At 33.5% G+C, this 27,787-nt stretch overlaps 1 long non-coding RNA gene across 1 annotated transcript; it reads left to right on the forward strand.

Annotated features, from left to right (window-relative positions):
• On the forward strand, nucleotides 1-26,706 carry LOC309609379. The gene is made up of 2 exons (XR_014233393.1): nucleotides 1-15,117; nucleotides 15,429-26,706. It is a non-coding gene; the product is annotated as an uncharacterized lncRNA (long non-coding RNA).
• The last annotated feature ends 1,081 nt before the right edge of the window (nucleotides 26,707-27,787 follow it).

Raw genomic sequence — 27,787 nt, forward strand, 5'->3', positions numbered from 1 at the left:
AAATGTTCATTGCAGCTCTATTTACAATAGCCAGGACGTGGAAGCAACCTAAGTGTCCATCATCGGATGAATGGATAAAGAAGATGTGGCACATATATACAATGGAATATTACTCAGCCATAAAAAGAAACGAAATGGAGGTATTTGTAGTGAGGTGGATGGAGTTAGAGTTTGTCATACAGAGTGAAGCAAGTCAGAAAGAGAAAAACAAATACAGTATGCTAACACATATATGGAATCTAAGGGGAAAAAAAAGGTCATGAAGAACCTAGTGGCAAGACGGGAATAAAGACACAGACCTACTAGAGAATGGACTTGAGGATATGGGGAGGGGGAGGGGTAAGATGTGACAGGGTGAGAGAGTGGCATGGACATATATACACTACTAAATGTAAAATAGATAGCTAGTGGGAAGCAGCCGCATAGCACAGGGAGATCAGCTCGGTGCTTTGTGACCACTTAGAGGGGTGGGATAGGGAGGGTGTGAGGGAGGGAGACGCAAGAAGGAAGAGATATGGGAACATTTGTATATGTATAACAGATTCACTTTGTTATAAAGCAGGAACTAACACACCATTGTAAAGCAATTATACTCCAATAAAGATGTTAAAAAAAAAAAGATGGTCAGAGTATCTGAACAGACATTTTTCCAAAGAAGATATGCAGATGGTCAACAGACAACTGAAAAGATGCTCAACATCACTAATCATCAGAGAAATGCAAATCAAAACCACAATGAGATACCACCTCACACCTGTAAGAAGGGCTATCATCAAAAAGACAACAAATAACAAGTGTTGTCAAGGATGTGGAGAAAAGGGAACCCTCATGAACTAATGTGTGGAATTGTAAATTGGTACAGCCTCTATGGAAAGCATTATGGATGTTCCTCCAAAAATGCAAAGTAGAACTCCCATACAATCCAGCAATTTCACTTGTGGGTATTTACCTGAAGAAAACAAAAACACTAATTTGAAAAGATAAATTGTTTATTGATAAATGAATGGATAAAGAAGATGTGGTGTATATATATATATATATATATATATATATATATTTATATATTTATATATTTATATATTTTCTATTTATGTATATATATTCCATTGTGTGTGTGTGAATATCTATACATACACGCCCACTGGAATATTAGTCAGCCATGAAAAATGAAATCGTGCTATTTGTGACAACATGGATGTATCTAGGGGGTATTATGCTAAGTGAAATAAGTCAGACAAAGAAAGACAAATACTTTTTGATCTCATAATGTGGGGTCTAAATAAAGAAAACAAACAACAAAATAAAATGAAAACAGATACATAGTTACAGAGAATGAAGAAACCAGAGAATGAAGAAACCAGTGGTTGCCAGAGGGGAGGGGTGTTAGAGGGGTGAGGTAGGTGTAAGGGATTAAGAAGTAAAAACTTCCAGTTATAAAATAAATAAGCCATTGGGATGTAATATACAGTGTAAGGAATATGGTCAATAATATTGTTATTCCCATAACTTTGTATGGGAACAGAGGATTTTCAGGCTTGCCATGGTGATCATTCCATAATGTATTCAAATGTCAAATCACTATGTAGTATACTTGTATCTTACATAATACTGTATTTCAATTATATTTCAACAAAAAAGCAATATGACTTTAATTTAAAAGTATATATGTTAAAATAATTAGATTAATTTTGTGTATCCTTAGATCACTGTTTCTCAGCCTTGGAACAATTGACAGTTTGGGTCAAATAACTCTTTGTTGTGGGCTACACTGTTTATTGTAGGATGTTTAGCAGCATCCATGGCCTCTACCCACTAGATGCAGTAGCACCCATCCTCCCCAGTTGTGACAACCAAAAATACCTCTAGACATTGCCAAATGTCCCTTGAGCAGCAAAATTGCCCCCCATTAAAAGTCATTGTTTTAAAGACCTGAGATCAATGTTTGAGAAATGCAAAAGACAAATATTAAGTGAAAGGATTAGAGATTTCTTTTTTCAGAAACTGACATGCATGGCGTTTAAACTGACAAGATTACAGTTGAAAGTTACTATGAGTTTATTCAGTACAACTTCTAATTTGATAATGGAATCACCTGTACCTATTGCCTACAGATATTATATCCCAACGTCTTCTTGACAAATGTGGCAGCTAGGCTAGTTTTTGTTCCTCCTTTTCTTGCAAATCTAGAAGTTAAGAAATAGCCAACCATTGGAACAACTCAACAATGGAAGTATTTGATTAATGTAGGCTTGTATTGGAAATACGCAAAGAATCTGAGTGGACATCTCAATAGAAGGTTGGATGGAAGGCATTCCCACATTAGATAAAATGACAAAAATACTCCAACAACTATAATTTTGTGCATATAATAATAGTGATTTTATTGCTTACATATGCAATTATGAAATAGCCACGTTGTTGCCTACCAGTCACATATATAAAGATGTTGAGTCCCTTAGCTTACTTCAGCCAGGCTGGATGGCACCTTTCACTTGACAGGCAGCTTGCCATGACTCACTCAGCACTTCCATAAGTTCAGTAAATACAACCAAGTGAAAATTGGTAAGAAAGAAAGTGTGCGTATGGTCTCCAGATGCAATTTTGCTACTATAGAACCACTAATATAATCCAGGCTCAGTCAGTTTAACCTGGAAGACACCCAGACAATATGGAAACATTGACTCTGTTAACAGGTAGCATCAGGTTAGAGTCTCTGAAACCATACCACACACAGAAGGTTTCTACTTAACAGAAATCATTGATTTTACTACTTTACTATTATGTTCTTAGGGATTCTAAGATCACATGAGCACTAGTTTTCTTGCCAGTATTATTTTCAGCAAGTTCCATGATCCATCACAGTTAGACAATGGGAAACTTATCAAGTAGTTGCCATAAACCTGTCAAAATCTAATTCATCAATAGTCTCAAATGTCACTCATTCAGTCAAGTATGCACTTACTAGCCACAGGATTTTACCCTCCTCTTTCATGTATAAATTCTCCTGTAGATAATTTTCACTATCATATTAGATGTAAATACAGATGCAAATATGTAGATACATAAACACACATATGTATATAGATATCTATCTTAAGATAGATGATGATAGATAGATAGACAGCTTTAGAAAGAAGTGAGATAAATAGATTTAGAAAGAAGTGTCAGGGAAATACGCCTTGGAAAAATTGAAAAAATGTTGGTTTTGTTTGTTGTGTTTCAAATGAGAGCTAATCAGCAATGAAAGAACATCATGAAAATTAATGAGCTGCCCACTAAGAAAGACTCAAGAAAGATCAATTACTCCAAGATGTGATAAAAGGGATGTTTGAAAAAAGTTTTCTCTGGTGGAAACCAACTAATAAAAACCCTAATAGTGAGGGTTGCTTTGGCAAATAATTTGGTAAATTATTGGCACTTGGTATCTTGGACCCAGGTAATTAAGAAGGAAGTTTCTCTAGATATATGACAAAATGGTAGCAAAGAAACATGTAACTTTTTATTTTTTAACTTTTTTATGTAATGTAAATAAGCAGACTGACATAAAAATCACAGGCATTGTCATATCTGATTTTGTAACATCAGGATGTATTAATTATTCTTTTGTTTAATTTTAAAAAGTTAATTTCTCTTTTTCCATCAAACTACCTTATAAACAGCCTTACATGTCTTGTAACTACAGGGGCCTTTCCATATTCCTTTGTATAATGAATTCTTACCTTCTCTCAGTTTTCCTCAGTGCAAATAGACCAAAAATAAAAAGAATTCATTTGTCTCATAGATGTATTCATGAGTAGTGAACTCTGTTTTAGTAAATCATGTGCACACACTATAAACTGGATTAATGAAAGGAAACTTATTTTTAAAAATAAGAACACGGGAAGCTTTCAAACAGCTTGACTCACAGGGAAAACTGCAAGCTCTTTTCTTTGTTTTATGTTCTGTGGTCACTCATTGAAAGTTTATTCCCTGATATGAGTACTGCTGGGTACAAGAGGCATCAAGTGTGTGGATGGAGTAGAATAAATACATTACTATTACAAGGAGGCCGTTCAAAATGCCTCTGGTGACTATGGATGTTGTATTTTCTTAAACGAACACTGCATCATTTTCTTAGTAGATGGGAGAACTCACCATGTGAATACATTTCATAGAGTAGCATAAAGCCACCTACTGGTTAATCCATATGAAAACTCTGTGTGATGGTTAAGTATTTCCAGAGTTGTCATGGAGAAGCTGAGAGGCAGACAGAAAATCAATGCCAGAGTAAAAATTGCACCTTTAATGTTTTGTATTCTTGAATGTGCTCTGAACACCCCTTTGATTTTCCTAATACAATTATTTATATTAATTAGGATAATCAGTATGCCAGGGACATTCCATTTATATCTCATGTATTCTTCCTAAAACTACTGAAAAATAATACTTATCCATATTTTAATGAACTTGTGACAAGCTAGTGTAGAGCTAATTTCAAATTCAACTTCCTTAAACTACAAATTTCAGGTTCTTTTGAAAATAATAAATACTTTCCATTATGTATTGGAAAAATACGGTTTTGTGCATGCAGATTACATAATAAATATATCAATAGTATTAGTGCTTGATAAAATTTCTAAGAGTTACCCCAGTATCTTGCACATACTGGAATACTTTGTCTATGTCTCTTTCTCTCTCTCTCTTTCTCTCTCTCTCTCTAGATATATATGTACATATTTGTCATTAATTTGAATAGTAGAAATGGGAAGAATTGGAAATGTGAAGACTTTGTAATTAGTACTATTTCTGTCCTTAACTGAGGAGATAAGTATCATCTCTATATTATCATAATCAAATTATTTTAACAACAGCTTTCTAACTCACAGAGTTATCAGACTGTATTTGGACAAATAGAAATAATGAGAAACTATGTAAAAATAACTTTTTGAAAAATATACAATAATTAATAATTGATAAAATCAATGAGAATACTATTAACCTTATGACTTGGCCTTATTAGTTTTTCAAATAAGTTTTCTCTTTAAACAGAATTTTAGGGTTTATGTATCTTTAAGGTTTATTATTTTATGTGAGGAAACTAAACGTTTTCAGGGATTGGGGGTTATTACAGACTTGCTGGCGGAAACAAAGAACCATGGCAGCACTGGATTTTAGGTTAAAAAGTTAACTTGTATGTTCTTACAAAAAGAAAAATCAAACATAAAATGGTGACAAAGAGTTTTCCCTTATCATTGAAAATATGAATTATTATTTTCTGGGAGGAACTTAAAGAGTTTCTGTAGCTTATAAAACCAAGAACCTTTATGACAACACAGTTTCACTCTATAACATTTAGTTATATTTGTATAATATTTATCTATAATTCATATTCATCTGACTATAATTTCAGTTGCAGAATACCACTTTACCTTGGTAACTACTATTCTTAAAATAACACAAATACTTGTTCAATGAAGTTGAGACTGAAAGTCAGAAACAATTATCATAGTATTTGTGTATTATATTTGAAGTCTCTGAAACTAGAAGCTATGCTACTAATGAATCTAAAAGTAAATAACAGCCCAACTCCCAGGAGTCAACCTTGGTAAGATCAACTATACTGGCTCTAGCAGCCATAGCAATTATCAAAACCTGTGGCCCACCCCAAATCAATTTGCACCTGGTGAAATGTGAATGATCATCTCCTCACTTTAGCCAGTAGACATAAGAAGGAATGTGCTTTTCAGGGAAAAGCAAAATGAATAAAGCAAAATAATAATATATATCAGCTTCCACTGTTAATCTATTAATAAATTCTGGTAAACATTACAAATTTTTTTAAAAAGTGAAAGGCAAAAAAGTGGAACTCATAATCAAAACAAATAAATGCAGAACCAGTGATGACTCAGACAGTGGAATTAGCAGATCATGATCTGCAAGAAAAGGTAAAAATAATGAATGAACAGATGGGGACTATCTTCAGAGAACTGAAGACTATAAAAACAATCATTTTAGTGCAGTGAAAATGAGAGAATAATGACATATATATCATTATAGATTTGTTCAAACCCACAGAATGTATAGCATCAAGAGTGAACTCTAAGGTAAACTGTGGACTTTGACCTTTACATTATCTGATTATGATAAGTCCATATAAGTTCATCTTTGGTAAAAAAATGTATCATTCTGTTGAGTATGTTGATAATGGGGAAATCTTTGCGTGCGTGGGGCAGAGGGTGTATCGGAAATCTCTGTACCTCCTGCTCAATTTTGTTGTAAGCCTAAAATTACCCTTTAAAAAAGTCTTTAAAAAACAAACACATAAACAACAATCAAATTAAAATCCTAGAATTGAAAAGTTGGGACTAAGGGTTAGTGAACTTAGTTATCAATGAGTTGAAATGTAACATAATGATTAATTTTAGAACAAGTAGAAGAAAGAAAATAGAACAGACAAGCTATATAAGAAAAACTGGTCAAAATTTTTCATAGAAACGTCAGTCTATCAGTACATATTCTAGGACCTCAGGAAATCCCGTGTAGAGTAAATATGATAAAATGACACCTAGACACTTTGAAGTAATTCCTGGAAACCAAAATTAAAGAGGAAAATCATGAAAACTGCCAGAGATAAAAAGACATATAACAGGTAGAGAACAATGATAAGAATGTTACCTGAATTCTTGTCAGGAATAATGCAAGCTGTTATATTGATATAATGGAAAGCATTTTTAAAATAATGAGATTAAAAGTAAAAAAACAAAACAAGACGAAACAAAAACCTGTCCAACTTAGAATTATTAAGCTAAAATATACTTGAAAAAGAAGGTAAGACTATTAAGTCTGACTGGTAGACTGATCCTTTTATCATTATGTAATGTCCCTTTAGGTCTAGTAATTTTCTTTGCTCTACAGTCTATTTTTTCAGATATTAATATAACCACTTTTTTAAAATTAATGTTTTCATGGTATGTCTTATTCCATGTTATTACTTTCAACCTACCTATATTGTTGAATATAAGGTATGTTTCTCATATTCATATAGTTGGGTCATTTTTTAAATCTACTTTGTCAATCTGTCTTTTTTTGAATGATATTTAGATTTAATGGCACAGTTTTAATATTAAGATGTATATATTAGCTCTTTCTGTGATTTGACAGATAAAATGAATTATATTAAAAAAATTAGTGACTTGTCCAAAATGATAGACAGGATCAAAATTAGAATGTGATCAATAACTTCTGACTTGACTCCAAGTAAAATAATTTCTAGTTTCTTCTTACATATTATACTTAACACTAACATGAATATACATTGATATAAATTTTATTAATCAATTCTAAGGATTCTACAAAAGCATACAGTTAATATACAATTGTTTTCACACTAGTATGTGAGCACAGTTGTTCAAAAGTCAAGACCAACAGTTTTTGAGTCATCTTTAGTGTGTAAATTTTAATTCTTTTGTATAATTCTAAATATTTCTTTCACATTGGTCTTACAGAGGCTGACATATTTTTTGAGTCCAAATACTTTCTAAGGGTTACTTAAATTAGTATTTCTGAAAACTACTATTTATAGGATGTAGGTGATTTCTTTTCCATCTTCCAGAAGCAGGTCTCTATAATTTTAATACCTTTTTCAAAGATGTGCTTTTATCATTATTTTAATTGATTTTTGATTCCCATGGTAATTGCAATACAACTTTTACAACCAACCGTAATCTTTTACCTTAGCTGTCAGAGTTTACTACCACAAGATGACAGCAGATATCAGGTGTGTAAGAGCAAAAACGCTACAGTCACACAACCACAGGAAAGTGTAGCTCAGACTTTTGAAAAAATTGTACCAATCAAATCTCCTGTGCAGTAAACACAAAATGAAATACATAAAATAATCCTACTAGAGACATAATGACAAATGTAAATGACAATTTTATGCTGGAGATAAAATACTTTGAAACGGGCCTGCAGTCCTATGTTAATTTTCTAATCTAAATCCATATTAATAAAATCTATATAGACATTTAGGCCCTCTAAGTTAAATGTGTTCTTTATTGGGAAAAAAATCTTCCATCTACCCATAATAGTAGCACAATTTAGAAAATGAATCATAACATTAAATTTTGAGAATTGGATAAGCTCTATTAATTGGATAGTAAGTTGATTTAACTGTATAAACCCCCTTGGTACAAACATTTTAACTAATGAGTTTGGACATTTAAATTTTTGAAAATACTTATTTCTGTTAAAAAACAAATAATAATTTTCCTTAGTAAGAATGCATAATGAGAATAATTATACATATGTAGCTTGGTTGTACATCTCCTCTTTAAAAAGTATATGGAATAGTTTTGAAAATAAACAGAATATCTGTGAGTTACCATAATTAAACATTAGAATCACTGACATTTATGATTTTTCTTAAAAAATATAAAATATTTTGTTACCAAATGGCTTATTGGATTAGAAATGGGAGGCTGCATAATATAGTAGCTAAAGGTACAGTTTCTGGAATCAGACTGCCTGAGTTCAAGTAATTGCTCTTCTGTTCACTCTGTCTGTGACCTTGGATTACTTACTTAATTTTTCTGTGTCTGTATCCCCATCTATGATATACGTTTAAAATTATAGAATAACTTCTGTATTATTATTATTTCTATATTCTATTTCAATTTCTATATTCTAAATTGTAGTACAATAATTTCTAATGTGTCTCACAAAGCTATTGGAACATTTCAGGAGAGAATACACACATTTGCTTAGCATGCTGCTTGCAGTTTGTAAACTCTATATAGTGACCTGCTGTGGCCATTTTTAAAGCAATTTCAAATGCCTTTCCCTGTATTTTGCCAAAATATTATATAGTTTATTGCTTTCCATGTTGATGATTCAGAAATTCACATTATGTTACTTTGGGTGTGTATGTGTGTACACTTTTTAAAATGACACTTCAAAGGTTTGGGAAATCTTTGAAATCTTATTGAAACCAGAACATATGAAACCTGAGTGGCCTGACGAGCCAAAACACCACTATTCTTTCCATATATCAACCCACCCTTTGGTGAATTTTAAAGGTTCAAATGCAGCCAGGCAGTTCTAAATGCACCATGAGTTTTGTCAGTATTCTTGCTGTTACGATTCTGGACAATGGCCAAGCTATAAAAATAGTTTAGACATGAGTGAAGTGATGAAGTCACTCATGGGGAATAACCCTGTTATCCTCCATTCTTAAATGGGAGGTTGCAAAATCAGTCAAATAACTCAGAGGGGGGAAGTTGGCCCCCTCTTCATTAAAAGAAAAAAAAAATCAGAAACAAAAGGTAGCCTGACTTCTGGGGACATTAGCCATTTGTATGTGCAGTTAGATGTAAATAATGGAATTTTTCATTTCTTAGTACTTGGGTGTTTTGAGCTAAGGAAAGTCAAGAATCATTTAAAAAATCACAGCATAAAAATTGTTTTTAAAAATTAATGAACGTAAATCTTGGTTAAATTCTGCTTTTGGATTCTTGCCTATGAGTACACTATTGCATTCACTTTGTTTCTCTTTAAGTTTGGCCCATTCATTAGGAAAATGATACTTTTTTTTTTGTATCTCCATTTAATTTTTGCAACCGATGAGGAGCGCTTTTTAAGGGGCTCATTTTAATATGAAAATTAAAGTATTTTTCTGTATAGCCGCTATTACAATTACTGCAAGTACATTTAAGTGTATCTAATAAAAGAATTATTTTATTTTAAATAGACGACTGCAGTGCCCTTCTATCTCTATACCAACAAAATTTGAAGGTATTTTCTCAACGCACAGTTTCAGTGCATGATTTATAGAAAGCTACAACAATTCTCATGTGAAAGATCACCATAGAGAGAATTTAATTATGTATTGTGAGAGTCAGTGTCACTTAAGCCTACATCAGGATATTGCAGCCTTTAATTAAGTTGGCCCTTACACCCTGTGCCAAAATATCTTTCAAGTCAGCCAAATTGCTAAGTGTAATATGCTTATCCATGCCAATTGGTAAGATAATCCAATATTGTTCTAGTAGTGAGGCTTATATTTAGTTTGAATTTACCTGAATCACACAGTTTTAAAAAGGTAAGACCCCTAGGCACATACACGAAAATTTCCCTAAATGTCAGTAAATAACAGCACTCAGTTATTATAAAGCAGTTTTCTCCATAGGACTTAACAAAAATTTTTATAAATTGTTTTATTCAAATAAATAGATTTATGTTTTTGTTTTCCAAATAAAAAGTATCATTTTCTCTTCATTCAGTATTTAGTCAACAAATGCAGTTACATCCTGTACTTTGAATGGCTAATCCCCATGAAACCACTGACAACTCCCATTTGTCTATTTTGATGCCCCTGATTTTTTTTTCTTTTTCCTGCCTCAGATTTCAAAAGGTCATAATGGACATTTTCTTTACAATCCCTGAGGGAGTTCTTCACAGCTCTGTTTGCCTGCTTCCTGTTCAAATTGCTTAAAGAATTTGGGGCTGAAAAACATTCTTTTTATTAGGACTCAAACAGACTTCTTTACACAGACTATAGTTTCTCAAAAAAATGGGCTGAGTTGAAACGAAAGGCTTATCAAAATGCCTTCTGGACGTCTAGAAAACAATTAGTAAAACAAGATAATTGTCAAATTTAATTTCATCCCTTTGTAAGAATCACCTCATTAAAATGTTTGTGAATAATTTCCAGTGTTGACGACAAACCACTTCTATTAATTGTACAGTGCTTATCTAGAAAGAATAAAACCCAGTGTGTTCCCACTGAATCACATGATTTAACTGATGGCTGCCATGTCTAATTATGATTATTATTACAACAACCATTTTGAAGGAATTTATTTAAATATTGTTTGTCTCATTAGACTGAAAGGGATTTTTAGACAAAATTTAACAAATCAATTGCATTGTGTAGAATATAGTTAATACATATTATAGGAGATATTTATATTTCATTATTTTAGAACTTCAGAGGATTCACAAGAATGTATCACAGGGCAAGTCAAGAGTTAGAAGGTAATTGTAAAAAAAAAATGAGATGTAGTATCATAACAAAAGACCATGCTGATGTCAGAGGCCTGGCTTTTTTCTTAATGAAATCTTATAGACAAAGATGAGGTCACTCAAAAAAACTGCTCATCAAATACTTTCTTCCTCCTCACTCCCTCCTGCTTTTCTTTTCTATGGCTTAGTCTATGATTGTGTATGTGTGTGTATAAAGCTTAGGTCCTAAATTACAATATGTTTTTGTTGAGACATTACTAAATGCTAGTTTTTCTACAAACAACTGGATGAACAATTAAGTTTTTAATTGATTATGTGGATACTTTATTCAGTATCCACATGTGAAAAATTTACATTTAAATCATAAATTTGAATATAATGATAAATACATAATAGAAATAAATTAACACTTAAAAATAAAAGTGTTTCAATTTCTTTTGCACCTATTATGAAGATAATAAGTTGATGTGTATTTAGAATATTTCAATCCGATATTTGTTTTTTTTTAAACCAAATAAATCTGTTCTCTAAGTTAATTTTTATTTTAAAGTGTTTGTTTTGTTTTCTATTTAAGATAGGGTGTATTTCAAAATCTCAGTGGTCACTAAGATTGTATCTAGTGAAAAAAATCATATTTCTGCTAATTATTTTTTAAGGGCCTATGTCTTCTCTTTCCTCTTGAGTTTATGTACTTAGAGTCTGTCATTTTCTGCACTCAGACTCACACCACAGGTATCAAAGGAGAAAAATAAATAAAATATTTGTTTCAGTAATATATTGATGATTCTATTCTACAGTCACACATAATTATAAGTCTCTCTATAGTCTGTCTTTTAAAAAGAATATATTAACTTGCCATTTTCTCCTTAAAAGTAGGTGTATGGGGGTGAAAGCTAGAGAGAGATGGGAGTGAGAGCTGAGGTTGGGAATTACCTTATTCCAAGATACTCATTAATAGGAGGACAGTTTAAGTGACTAGTAACAACATTATATCTTCCTGCGTACTATTGTTTATTGAATGCTTTAAAACTAATGCTTAAAAGTGTTTTGTTTCTTTTTTTCCTGTAAATTTTTAAATAAATACATGCTAAACTATATATTATTTCTCATACTTTATTGTGCATCGATGCATGAAGTTTTTGGAAATGCTAAAGAATATATTACATACTTTAAAAAAAAATGTTGTCATGTTTGCCTTGAAAGTGAATTTAGTGGACCTAGAACCTCTGAAATTAGCACTGCTCCTGTTGAAACTTTTCCTGAAGTTCTCTACTTATGGTATTCTCAGAAATAACAGGATATAGGGAGACCCTTTAGGCTATAGCTTCCCAAGGTCATGAGATGTTGAATTGTGGATAAGAATGTTTTTAGAGTGTATATGCCAATACCCATTATTTCTTAGGAACAAAATATTTGTGTTCTCATTCTGATATCAGCATGCTGTAAAGCCCTAGAAAGAGGTGAAAAGCAAGAGGGCAGAACTTCCAGAAAGATCCTTCTAGAAGTAGTTTGGTAAAAACTAAGAGCAGTGCTCAGTGGGTAACTATGATAATCCCAGTGAAATCACTTCCCAGTGAGTTACATCAACACAAGTACTATAGTTATACCATGTGTTTCTTTTTCGATAACCCCACTAAACTTTTTCAGAAGTATATTAGCAGTTAATTTTCATAGAAAGTTATCGGTGTATCTCCTAAACCACGTCCTGAGAACGTTCATTGCAATGGGGACTGAAATGGTCTAACAGAGAAGCTCCAAGGGGATTCCTTCTGTAGTCAAATCAGCTCAGTGCCCCAGAGTTTTAGAGATTTGTTTTAAATGCCAACAAAATAATTAAGTCTAATGCAGCAAAATAACTAGCCAAATATTTTCAGCACCTTTGCCAACAGACCCAAACCTGAAGCAAATAAATTCAGTGAATTTTTATGTAGGGTGACTGTCAGAAACTTAGCATTAGACATAGAAAGTCAAAATCATATAGTCTATAGTAAACAGTTGTCACAACACAAAATCTGCTTTTTTATCCTTATACAACAAAGTAATGTCTTTTTAACTGTAGTTATTTATCTTCATAAACAGTAACACTTCCTATCTCAATGCTTAAACCAGCAACTCATAGCTGGCCTGTTAAAATCCCGCCACAACTCTACTCCAAAGTAGCAATCATTCTTCCCTCTCACTGAATTTTATTTTTAATCAAACTAAACAAAATCCCTCACATACACCTTTCATCTTCCTGATTTATTGTTTTGGGCCTACACAATCCCTTTCCCCAGAATACTAATCCTCCTTAAATCCATATTTTCTAATACGGAAATCCCAACTCAAATCCCTCTGCCACCACAAAAATTTTCCCCCAGCCAGAATTAATCTAGTCCTCTTCTAAACTCCCATAACACTGGAACAATATCTCTATCCTGTCATATATTATTTTGTATCCTTTGTTACAGTATTGGTTTATGTCTGCTCTTACTTTCAGTTTGCATATTCTTCAAGAGCAAGGAAAGTGCATGTTTGTGTATATATTTACATGTCCTTCTCTCAGCATAGTACTCTGCACATATTCCTTGTAAGCTTCATAAAGGAATTGGTATTTTAGTCACTGTCATAATGAGGTATCTGTCAAAATAAAGCTTAAATGAGCTTTATTTAAACAAGATTTCCATTTCCCAGAGAGATGGCATTGACTTTGCAGTGAAAGAAGTGCTAATTTTTCACAAGACAACAGTCATTGGTAACTCTTAAACATAAATATATGAGATAATTTCCCATTTTTCAAACAATGCTTGTGAGCTTTACATCACTGTTCTTGGTATGTTTGACCCAAAACTATTCAAATCCTAAGCAATCCACCCTCTACTTTCACTCATTCTAAGGACATGTTCCTCTGTTCCTCTCTGGATACCGTGATGTTCAGAAGACCTTTTACTTTAGGAAACTCCTACACCTTTGAAGTCTCATTAGAGAAACCTCTGGTAGGTTGTGTTTTCCTGTCCACAGGATATGTATGAAAAATTAATATAATGTTTTCTCCAATTTATGTGCATTGCATATATCATGAGGTTTAGAAAATGTGTTGTGGCATTTATTCATGAATACTAATGTGCAATGAACATTGCAACTATTCATGGGAAAAACAATCTCCAAAAGAAATAAATAAATAATCACAGTTGAGAAAGAGGAGCCTGGCAGGATAAGAGCTATCTTTAGCATCAAAGATAGATGTTAGAATTTTTTCATACAATTTCCTACCTTAATTACTTTACCATCACAGTTGGTTTAATGTTTTCTCGTGGAGGGAAAGGAAAAGAAAGAAGTCTGCTATCCTTCTGCTTCATATGTAAGTGCTATGGATCAATGTTTGTGTCCCGCCAAAATCTGTATGTTCAAATCCTAACCTGCAATGTGATAACATTAGGAAGTGGGGTCTTTGGGAGGTGATTAGATCATGAGGGTGGAGCCCTCATGAACGGAATTAGTTTCTTATAAAAGAAACTCCAGAGAGCTCTCTTCCTCTTCCTCCATGCGAGGACACAGCAAAAAGATGGCAATCTATGAACCAGGAGGTGGGCTCTCACCAGACCAGAATCTGCCAGCACCTTGATCTTGAACTTCCCAGTCTCTAGAATGTGAGAAATAAATTTCTGTTGTTTATAAGCCACCTCATCTATGGTGTTCTGTTATGGCTGCCCAAACTGATTAAGATGCTAAGTGTATGCAAGAAGCACAAATATGACCTTGTGCTGTCCATTGTACTACAGGCACCCTTTATTTCTATTACCCCTTCATACTTCACAGACACTTTTATATTTTTCTGATGTGCCATTGTTTCACTGAATGACTGATTCAAATAATAATTCATTACTGAAATGAAAATGTGTTCCTTTTGAATATTCCTTTTGAATTCCACAACAGTCTTCACATCATTTTGAGAAATTAATCCATAGTCTAGAAAAGTCACCAGGAAGACTAGACAGTGTAGTTGGCACACATTTGAGCAGGAGATAATCAATTTTACTTTTTAATACATTAGGTAATATTTGTGTAAAATGATATCTCACTGGGGATAGGCTTATTTCTATTTCATACTTCACTAACTTTTTTTCATGTTAAAAGGTGTTATTCTGGGGCTTCCCTGGTGGCGCAGTGATTGAGAATCCGCCTGCCAATGCAGGGGACACGGGTTCGAGCCCTGGTCTGGGAGAATCCCACATGCCGCGGAGCGACTAGGCCCGTGAGCCACAATTACTGAGCCTGCGCGTCCGGAGCCTGTGCTCCGCAGCGAGAGAGGCCGCGATAGTGAGAGGCCCGCGCACCGCGATGAAGAGTGGCCCCCACTTGCCAAAACTGGCAAAAGCCCTCACACAGAAACGAAGACCCAACACAGCCATAAATAAATAAATAAATAAAATCTAAAAAAAAAAAAGGTGTTATTCTTCTCTTTTATAATCATCATTAAGATTCCCATTATCCAGGTATTAAAGGAACTTCTCTCTATTATGTATTGAACCTTGCTGTCAGGTAGTAATAAAAAACCGTCTTGAAAAAGAAAAAAAAGGAAAACCAAAAGCAGATCAACAGTGAGAAAGAGCACAGGAGAAAGATTATGGTTTAAGGCCATTATAACTTGCTAAGTTACACTTAGAAGTCAAGAAAAGTTTCATATACTGGAAAGAGTCTTCAAGCCTGTGTTTGCAGAGCCATGGTGTCCTATTCTTTAGGAGATGACAAAATACCACAAGAAAAATGAACTTTTTAAATAAAAGAAATAAAAGTTTTATAAGAAAAATAAATGGCCAGAGGAAAAACTAGGAGAAAAAAAAAAAAAGCAGGAGGAGAAAAGAAAAAAAGCAGGAGCAGAAAAAAAGAAGCGAATAGAATTAAATTAATTAAATTTATTTTAATAACAATTCATTTTATACCTGTTCTGTGCCAGATGCTATGTTAATTGCTAAAAAATAAAAAATTATATTAAGATCCCAATCCTCAACAAATTCATAATGTAACAGAGGAAATTGGTGTTAATGATGATAATAATAATAGTAATAATGAAAGTAAAACATTTTGTGCAGTAACTAGAGTAAAATGTTATATGAATGTCTTTATGAAGAATACCAAAATGAACGTGTGATTTTTTATTTCAATTTGCTTTTAAACATAGCACCGTGTTTACAAAGATAAGGCTTGGGCTTAAGGTAATCATAAATTACTAGAGTAGACATAGAAGTCAATACAAGTTTAATGACCTTGAGAGAGTCTCCTCACTTGTGAATATGAAGCCATAGTGCTATTTTTCAGGGGGTGACAAAATAGCACAATATTAATTTTTAATAATGAGAAAAACCTAAACTTTTAGTATTAGGAAAACTTGAAATTCTTGGGATGTTTATGTTGTTTTGGGATGCGTGTTTGTATGCTCACATGACAGAAATTTTGGATGTAGTTTATAGACTAAGAAAATGATCCCTTATATTTTATATTAACTTAAAAAAAATTTTTTTTTTTACTTTTTGGGTTTATTTATTTATTTATTTATGGCTGTGTTGGGTCTTCGTTTCTGTGCGAGGGCTTTCTCTAGTTGCGGCAAGTGGGGGCCACTCTTCATCGCAGTGCGCAGGCCTCTCATTATCGCGGCCTCTCTTGTTGCAGAGCACAGGCTCCAGACGCGCAGGCTCAGTAATTGTGGCTCATGGGCCTAGTTGCTCCGCGGCATGTGGGATCTTCCCAGACCGGGGCTCGAACCTGTGTCCCCTGCATTGGCAGGCAGATTCTCAACCACTGCGCCACCAGGGAAGCCCTATATTAACTTTTGATCAATATTTTTGTAAACAAAAGGTAGAAGTTAGACTTTTAGAATCAGGTCTTTTTCATGTACCTTTTATTAGGGAATATTTCAAACATGAACCAAGATAGAGGGACTTTCAAAATAAACTGATATAAATCCATCCCCTACCTTAAATCTTATTTTATTTGTATACCTATTTCCTTTTCCCCACCCAAATACTATATTAAAGAGAGTCATAGTCATCATTTCATTTCATCTGTGATTATTTAAGCACATTCAGAGCATTTTATTTTATTTTATTTATAAATTTATTTATTTATTTATTTTTGGCTGCATTGGGTCTTTGTTGCTGCACGTGGGCTTTCTCTACTTGCAGCAAGCAGGGGCTACTCTTCCTTGTGGTGTGTGGGCTTCTCATTGCGGTGGCTTCTCTTGTTGTAGAGCATGGGCTGTAGGCATGCAGGCTTAGTAGTTGTGGCGCATGGGCTTAGTTGCTCCATGGCATGTGGGATCTTCCCAGACCAGGGCTTGAACTTGTGTCGCCTACATTGGCAGCCAGAATCTTAACCACTGCACCACCAGGGAAGTCCAAGAGCATTTTAGATTCTGTAGGATCATTATTTACATCCCTTAATTTTACAGATGACAAAATTCAATTCAAAAGACATAAAGTAATATGTCTAGTAAATAGTAGAGTTGGGATTAGTATCTGAGCCCAGTGCCTCATCTGGTCCTTGTACAGCTGAGTTTTAGGAAGTTATAAGAAGAATGGAAATTTCTCATTAGGGAATTGCAGAGGAAAAGATGACACATCAATGAAAACATGAAGGCCTTATATTCTATTTTCAGCCCTCAACTCTGAAGAGCTGTTACAGCTGCAGTGCTGCAGACCCTCAGAGTTATAGTTCTTAAGAGCATTCCCTAATGTAATTTCTGCATGCAAATCTCAGTCTCTACTTTCTGGAGAAATTAACCTGTTTCAAAATTGAACCTTAGAGTTATTTCTTGTCATTGTTACAAGTCTGTATATTTTGAAGGCTCTGATTTGTCCTAAAACAATTTGCATGTTTGTATGACTCTTCCCCATCAGTGGCTGGCAAGAGAAGTATAAAATAAGATGGTAAATTACTTAGTTAAGCCAAAATTGGGATGTAAACTTGGTTACGGGATCTTATGTAAATAGCACAGAATTTATACTGCAGATTTGATAGGAAATAAGGGGCTGTTGAAAATGTCTGTATTCATGTCATAGGAAGGAATTTATCTCTATATAACTGGCTCAGCAACATCAATGTGTAGGCTGGTAGGCTTGGGTAGTAGACTGCCATCTCCACTGAGTTCTAATAAGGGGTGATACTTGCCAGAATGTTATACAAACATTGGCAAAATGAAGACATGAAAGTCACGGACTACAACTTTTTTTTCCCCCAAATATGTTGGGGACAAAAGTCAGAAAGCAGTCTGTAGCTGCCTATAATTGCACTCATGAAGCAGCAGTGAAATTTGGCCATTTTCTACTTTGTTACCAACCATTGCTAGAGTTGAAATAATAAGTTTCAATTAAGAGATCTGTTTAATGCTTCACAGGGTTATCCATATTTTTCTCACTAACTCAGAGTTGGCACAGTTCAAGATACTATGAAGCAGCTAGGAGGGATAAAATCTTGGAAGAGAACTGAGTATTAGGAACCAGGGAATACTACATAAGACATTTTGTTGAACAGTGAGATGGATGCACCTATATGCAGTCCTTCTTCTCCTGGCTGTTTGTATTGACTTGCTGTACATGAGGTAGTTCTAGTTTCAGTGTCTTTAAACTTCATTCTGACATATAAAAATAAATCACCAAATTACCTATGAGCAATAATCAATAGCAGGGTTACAAAATACAAGGTTAATATACAAATGTCATCCTCTTTCCTTTATTACCAGCAATGGACAATTGAAATTTAAAATTCAAAATACAATAACATTTATATTAGCACCACAATATGAAATACTTAGGCATAAATATAACAAAATATGTACAAGGTCTATGTGAGAAAAACTATAAAACTGATGAAACAAATCAAAGAAGAACTAAATAAATGGAGAGATATTCCACGTTCATGGATAAGAAGACTTAGCAGCATTGTCAAGATGTCAGTTATTCCAAAACTTGATTTATATATATACATATGTATATCTTATATCTATTTTATATATATAGATATACACATTACATCTTTCACAAAAATTGTCAAAATGGTTCATAAATCTAAATGTAAAACACAAAACTATACAACTTTTTGGAAATAGAAAAAAATCTAGATGGCCTTGGGTTTGGCAATGATTATTTAGATACAACACTAAAGACATACTGGAACGAAATAATTAGTATGTTGGACTTAATTAAAATTAAGTCCACAGGCACTGTCAGGAGAATGGGAAGACTAGCCACAGATTGAAAGAAATTATTTGCAAAAGACATACATAATAAAGTACTATATTCCCATAGTATACAAAGAACGCTTAAAAGTCAACAGTAAGAAAACAATTCAATTTAAAAATGGGCAAACGATCTAAGTAGATGCCTTACAAAAAATATATATATTGATAGAAAATAATCATATGAAAAGTTGTCATTACATACTTATTAGAATAACTAAAATCCAAAATATTGATGATACCAAATGCTGGTGAAGATGTAGAGCAACAGGAATTCTGCTTCATTGCTGGTGGGAATGCAAGATAGTACAGCTGCTTTGGAAAACTGTGAAAGTTTCTTAAAAACTAAACATGCTCTTATGATCCAGTGATTGTGCTCCCGAGTGATTTGAAAACTTATGTCCACACGAAAGCCTGCACATGGATGTCATGACGGCTTTATTCATAACTGCCAAAGCTTGGAAGCAATCATGATGTTCTTCAGTCAGTGAATGAATAAATAAACTGTGGTACATCCAGACAATGTAATATTATTCAGCACTAAAAAGAAATGAGCTATAAACCATGAAAAGACTGTGAAAGAAGCCAATCTGAAAAGGTTGCATACTGTATGATTCCAACTGCATGACATTCTGGAGAAAGCAAAACTATGGAGCCAGTTAAAAGATCAGTGATTGCCAGGGAATGGGGGGAAGAAAGAATGAATCAACAGAGGATTTTTAGGGCAGTGAAACTAGTTTGTGTGATAATATAATGGTGGATACATGCCATTATACATTTATCTAACTCATTGAATTTACATCACCAAGAGTGTGTCAGTGTAGGTTCATTGATTTTTAAAAATGTACCTGTCTTTGACAGGGGGTTGATAGTTGGGGAGGCTGTGCATGAGTGGGGCACGGGGCCTGTGGGAACTCTATGAACTTTCTGTTCAATTTCGTTATGAACTTGAAACTGCTAAAAAAAAAATCTATTAAAAATATAAAAATTGGGAATTAAAAAAATAAATTGCCTAAATAACATGTATTCTGGTCTAGCTTCATACATACCCTCAGAGCCAAATAATGTCAATATAGTTGACAATTTAAAAGTCAAAACACCAGTTAACATTCAACTACAAACCTCTGAGTTATACTCAACACCATTAACCAGTACAAAATTAATTAAAAGCATTTGAGAACTAAGTGGTGGGTGTGCATAGATTTTAGAATCTTGCAATAGGTATTACGCCAGCAGGAATATCTAGTTTTACTGATGAATATTAGTCTACTTTCTGATTGGCACATTTGTGAAGAGGCAGCACGGTGTGATGGATCAGCAGGTGTGGTGTGGAGTTTAACCAGTGGCCATTTGAATACTTGATCTGCTGCTTCCTGCGTAAGGGACAGTTCACTTCTCTGTCAAATAAAGATAAAATAAATTTTTAAAATTTAATACATATAAATGCATTAAACAAGGCTTGCACATAGAAGATACTGGATAAATATTGTAATTTTTATTAGGACTGCTGGTGGAAGTACAGGCAGAAAGAATATGAGAATTAGGGTATAGGATGGGATATACTTCCTAAACCACAGCTTGAGAACTGTCAAGTCACAGGCCCAGGGCAACTTGAGCTTTCACAGAAAGTGTTGACCTAGCTTCAAAAACTAAGCAACTATTCCTTTTATTTATTTTTTATCTTTTTAACTTTTGTTGGAGGTTGGTTGATTTACAGTGTTGTGTTAGTTTCAGTTGTACAACAAAGTGAATCAGTTATACATATAACGATTCATTTTTATATTCTTTTCCAATATAAGCCATTAGAGAGTATTGAGTAGAGTTCCCTGTGCTATACAGTAGGTCCTTATTAGTTATATATTTTATATATAGTAGTGTGTATGTGTCAATCCCAATCTTCCAGTTTATCCCTCCCTCCATTACCCCCTGATAACCATAACTTTGTTTTCTACATCTGTAACTTCTTTTCTGTTTTGTAGATAAGTTCATTTGTACCCTTTAAAAAATTTTTTTGTTTTTATTTTTTAAAGATTTTTTTTTTTTTGATGTGGACCATCTTTTAAAGTTTTTATTGAATTTGTTACAATATTGCTTATGTTTCATGTTTTTGGTTTTTTGGCCGCGAGGCATGTGGGATCTTAGCTCCCCGACCAGGGATCAAACCCGCATTCCCTGCATTGGAAGACGAAGTCTTAACTGCTGGACTACTGGGGAAGTCCCTGTACCCTATTTTTTAGATTCCACATATAAGCAATATCAAAACTACAATGAGGTATCACCTCACACTGGTCAGAATGGCCATGATAAAAAAATCTACAAATGGTAAACTCTGGAGAGGTTGTGTAGAAAACGGAACCCTCCTGTGTTGTTGGTGGGAATGTAAACTGGTACAGCCACTGTGGAGAACAGTACGGAGGTTCCTTAAAAAACTAAAAATAGAGCTACGATATGATCCAGCAATCCCACTCCTGGGCATATATATGGAGAAAACCATAATTTGAAAAGATACATGCACCCCAATGTTCACTGCAGCACAATTTACAGTAACAAGGACATGGAAGCAGTTTAAATGTCCATCAAGAGAGGAATGGATAAAGAAGATGTGGTACGTATATACAATGGAATATTACTCAGCCATAAAAAATAATGAAATAATGCCATTTGCAGCAACATGGAGAGACCTAGAGACTGTCATACTGAGTGAAGTAAGTCAGACAGAGAACTATTCCTTTTAGATAAGCTATGGCTCTCCTGTCTGCCTCAGTCTCTGTCTGGTCTTTCTCACTCTTGCATATGACCTGCCTAGTCTCTGCAACCATATGTGTTTGAAGCCCCCAATTTAAAGCGAACTAAATTGCATGGAGTAAGTCTACTTTTAAGTAGCAAACTATATTGTCAAACAATATTTAATAATATTTAATGGTACTTCTATTTAATTATATTTAGTGTTTCACATGTTAAAATGTAGATAATTTTACATAAAGGCACAAGTAATTTCTCTTTAGTGGAAATTTATGGCTGTTGCACTGTAAGACATAACCAATTTAGCATCTAACACCTAACTTCCATTCATTAATTGAAATGTATCTGTAAATGTGTCTTAAATATGAAATCATCAAATGCTCTTTGATATAATTTTAACATCTTATTGTTTCCTAATTAAGTAATAAGTTTAATAAAATATTGACACGTGCTCATTTTATCTTTGCATGAGAGTCATAATTTTACCTTTTGAAATTACACTTTAGTAACCTTATTGTTAAATAAACATTAGCAAACTAATAGTAATGGTTAAAGATATATTTGATTTTAATTCATTTTGAATGTAAAAATAGGTTTGAATATGAAATCAAATTCAAGTAAAAACCTTATAATCTTTAACTTGAAAACATTGTTTACAGTAGAAGTAATTGTGAAAAGTACTACATTAATTTGGTAGTGGGTGGAATTAGATGTTTTAAACATGAGCTTATGCAAAATTCTGCAATTACAGTCTAAAATAAAAAGATCACTTTTACAAAATTTGAGCAGGAATCTGTACCAGTGCTCCTAAGCTGTGATTCCCAATTTCTCATCTACTGCTTCTTCAGATACCTAAAACACACTTTGATGATTCAGACTCTATTACAAATTTCAAACAAAAGTAGGAAGAAAAAAGTAATCCTATTCTGAAATCTTAATTCCATAGTAAAAAGAAAATGTCAAGTAAAATATAAAAAAACAAAACAAAGAATGCAAATTTAACAAAAAAAACCCCTCGATCCTTTTAATATATTTTGAAAAATTTTAACTGAAAAAACCCTTAATCCTTTTAATATATTATTGATATTTTTATGACACCTTGTCAAAAATCATTTCCTATTCACCCAGTAAGTTATATGTTTTCTTGGTAATTAAGGTTGTTGGGAATATCTTAATAGTACTTCGGAAAGATAATTCTCTCTCTCCTCCCCACTCTTTTTCTTTCTTTCTCACCATCACATTCATCTTCATACTCATCCATAAACATACCCACACGCACAAACACATATACCCATGCACTGCCCTTTTAGGCATTAAGAAGAATGCCAAAAGTAAAACAAGATTTATTTTCAGCCTGACCATTTCAATGTAAATATTTGATGAACAGCTATATGCTTATACATAGTAATTATTTATGTAGCAAGTAGGTATTTATAAATGATAATTTGTATCTTTAAAGATGTGTTAATAACAATATTTCAATAGTATATAAAAACTTTAGAAAAAATAAAGAAGTTCAGTTAAGTTTCAAGAATATTGGCACTTTTTGCCCTAATACTACATGTAAGGCAAGATAAACCATATTCCTTAAGAATATAATTTTATCAGTTCATTGGTGAAAAATTCATATTTATGAAAAGAATTGTTTAGAGATATAATCAGTGGTGTGCTGGAGTCAGCTTTCATGATCTTGTCAGAACTGAATGTTTCCGTTGCTTCCCATCTCTGTGTTTCATCTTTAGTGACCTGTTGGTACTTTAAAATCAGCCATGGTGGGAGTACTTCTTTACACAGTGAAAATCGGCAAGTACTACAAAATAAAGAGTTGTTCATGTGTGTCTTTGTGTGTGTGTGTGTGTGTTTGGAGAACGGATTATTAAAAATTATCCACCACATCACTGGACATCACCTACACTTTGCACAACACAGTGATCTTTTTTTCCCCCCTGTTTCAGCTGGCATTAAGCTTTCCTTTTTTCTTCAAATATATCCTTTTATGTTTGTAGTTATAGAAGAGCCAGTAACTGAAAAATGTGATTACTGATAAAGTCCTTTTGTTACACTTTATAGCATGAAAGAAATTATGAAGCATAGCTTCAAAATATATTTTACTATTTAAATATTCAAGTTTGAATTAATAGTATTTTAGGGATCATCATTTTTATAAAACTAAAACTCTCTTTAGAAATGTTCTAATCATTGTCCATCCTCTTCCACTGAATTTAGAAAATGTCAAAATCTATCTGCTTGATCAGTTTCTCCATTTGAAATAGCTTTTAGGAGACAGAAAAAAAATGTGATGAAACTCATGGATGGATTGAATTATGACTGAGATGCCCATCTTAAGTCAAAAAAGGTCTTCAGCAAGTCAGTGTTTCCTTTCTGGAAACTTACTTTCTTATCACCTAGTCAGAAAACCTCCTGTCTTTATTTTATTTTTGAGTTTGGCAACATCTGTGTTGTTTTCCTTCCATGACTGAAGACGCTACAAATTGTGGTGTCACATGCACCACTGTTGTCTGGAGTAAAGCTGGAGACTACATAATGAAGGTATATCTAATTGTGTTTACTTCTAAGATGTATATAGACGTTTAGAGTAGTAATTTTGCATTCCTGGATCAAGAAAAAATAGTAAAGCTCCTCTTTTGTTGCTGTTGTTTTTGTCATTGTTGTTTTCAGAAATGTAAAAAATTGTGTTATAAGGAAAACTTTTTTATGGTAAAGAAAAATTTTCTAAACTAGATGTCTTTCTAGGTGCATCAAAATCGGTCTGTGTTCATTATTACACCAATTTTAGCCAACTCTCATAGTGAAGACATTATTGGTGATAATTTGTTTTTGGATTTGGCTGGTTCACATTCTTTCTAGGACATGAAGTTCATGGTTAATACATGTCAAGTTGAAAAATAGGATCCAGTTCCACTAGACATCCATTGGAGACAGAATTTTGCTGCAAATAGCCAATTCTCTTTATTCATAAATTCCATATTTGCAAATTTGCCTACTGGAGAAAATTTATTTGTAATCCTCAAGTCAATACTCATGACACTTTCGTGGTCACTTACAGATTTGAGGGGAGAAGCAAAAAATTTGAATTGCCTGACATACATGTTCCAAGCTGAGGCCTGACAGAGTGATGCTGTTAATTCTTGCTTCAGCTCTTATACTGTAAATGTGTTCTTTTTGTGGTCTATTTCGTGCCAGTTTTTGTGCTTTTTGTTGGTGGTTTTATTGTTTAAAATGGTACCCAAGCATAGTGTTAAAGTGGGTCTCCTGTCCCTAAGCACAAATAGGCAGTGATGTGCCTTAAGGAAAAAATGCGTGATGCATGTGTTAGATAAGCTTGTTTAGGCAGGAGTTATAATGCAATTGACTTCTACTGAGTTCATTGAGTTCAGTGTTAATGAATCAATAATGTATATTAAAGTGTCTTTAAGCAGAAACACATAAAACAAGTTACCTAATGATTAGTTGCTAGAAGTGTTGTGACCAGAGGCTCACAAGGACTTAACCCTGTATTTCTCCTAAGAGCAATGATTCAGTATTCGTTAATTTAGCATTTTCAGCCACTTTATAGATTATGACTACTGTAAATTATGAGGATGGATTGTATCTTGAAATAATGTAGTGAGCTAGAATGTCATAACGAAAAAAGATTTTGTGGAGAACTCTCAGTTTTCACAAAACCTTTATTATCATTAAGTGATACTCTTCAATTAAACAAAATATAGATATTTATAATCAAAATTTAACAAGTGATAATAATGATATAAATTTCAAAGCCACCTTAAAACTGTCAATTCTATAACTATTTGTTGGCCAAGGCATTCCTAAAAGTTTGACTCATTTTGAGAACACTTATTTTTTGATAATATTAGCTCTGTATACTCTAGATGATGTAGACATTCCATTTTTAGAATTATTCAACTCATTTAAAAACTATAATATATATAATAGAAAAGTGAGAAAAAAGGGTTAACAGGGTCTAAATCTTCAGGTCATCTGTATTTGAAATATAATAAACTTCTACAATTTACATATATCCAAAAATGTATTGTCTTTATAACATCAACCCATATAATTTAATAAGGAGAAGAAAAATAGTTACCATATATTGAATATTTATTACGAAGCAAATGTTTTCCTTTGCTCTTTGTATGTTATTCTATTTTGTCCAATAACTCCTCTGTCAAGTAAATTATATTAGTATCCCAATTATACATATAAGGTTACTGGGAGCCAAGTCTATTAATTAACAAGCCCAAAGTAACACAGCTGCTGAGGAAGAGAGCCTAGATTCAAAAGTGGGTAGGCCTGACTCCACAGGCCAGGAAGTAAAGACATAATGTATTATAGATAACACTTTTAGCTAATAATATTTTGTCAGTACATGAAAGTTCCATTTTCAAATCTGCTCTCCATCCATGATACCTAAAATATCACCTATCTATGTTTGTCTGTCTATCTAAATATATATGTAGAATATTTGTAACTTGGACTGTTTCCCTACTTTAAAATTCAACACTCTTAATTAAGAAACGGAGAGTAGTCATGAATATAATTATGTGTGAACTGGGATAAGGGTATGGGGTACTTGAAAACAATTGTCATATGCTTTTTTAGGGAAATAAGTAATTCTCTAAGTTGTTGGAATGGCTAAATATTTAACAAATAATTTAAAGAAACAGAATATTATCACCTCCTGAAAAGAATACCTAATGGATTTGGTACAATTATGGACACCTTTTTTTTTTTAAATTTATTTATTTTATTTATTTATTTTTGGCTGCATTGGGCCTTTGTTGCTGTGCGCGGGCTTTCTCTAGTTGCGGAGAGCGGGGGCTACTCTTCGTTGCGGTGCGTGGGCTTCTCATTGCGGTGGCTTCTCTTGTTGCAAAGCACGGACTCTAGGCGCACAGGCTTCAGTAGTTGTGGCTCTCGGGCTCTAGAGCGCAGGCTCAGTAGTTGTGGTGCACGGGCTTAGTTGCTCCGTGGCATGTGGGATCTTCCAGGACCAGGGCTCGAACCCGTGTCCCCTGCATTGGCAGGCGGATTCTTAACCACTGCACCACCAGGAAAGCCCTCGACACCTTTTATTAAACAAAACTGATGACAAAACAATCTTCTCTCAGAATATAAACACCGAAACGATAGCAGTCAGGTACTCTAATTATTCTTTGTAAAATTCTCAGATAAATTTGGTTATGGTATTACTTTTTGTTTAATATGTGCTATACATCATTTTAATAAAGTAATTATTATTTCTGCTTTACTCATTCCTAGCGAGTATGAAATTTCTCCCTCTTTTTATTTGAGACCGGATTTCCACATACCCCCAAACCCTTTGAGGATCTTTTCAATTTTTCAAAGAAATAAGTTTTTGACACGCTGTTTTATAAATCCAGTGGAACCTTTAGTTCAAATATTACTGTAGTTCTTTTATTTCAGTAAAATCTTTCAGAGTGGACCAAGGTAGATGATCAAATGTGATTCTTCCTAAGGGCATCACAGTAAAACAAATGTATTTGTTTTCTGGATTTGTGACAAGTAGCAAACTCTGTTTATAAATACAGATTGCACCATAGGTATTAATGACACTCTGTCACATCAAATCACAGTTTCCACGAAATAATTTTAGGGTGTCTGATTTTCATTCTTTCTGTGCCTGTTTTTATAAGCTGAAGACGATCAGCTTTGTTCCACTGAAATAAAATTCACAACAAAACATGAATTCTACCCACCCCTTCAACATGTCCATCCCTGTTTAGTCATGGGTATCTGAAGTGGCATAAAGAGCAGATTTCTTTCACCTTCAAAGACAAAATAGTGCAT

This window comes from Balaenoptera borealis (assembly GCF_965194805.1).
Source record: "Balaenoptera borealis genome assembly, chromosome: 13".
In the NCBI taxonomy this organism is placed as follows: Eukaryota; Metazoa; Chordata; class Mammalia; order Artiodactyla; family Balaenopteridae; genus Balaenoptera; species Balaenoptera borealis.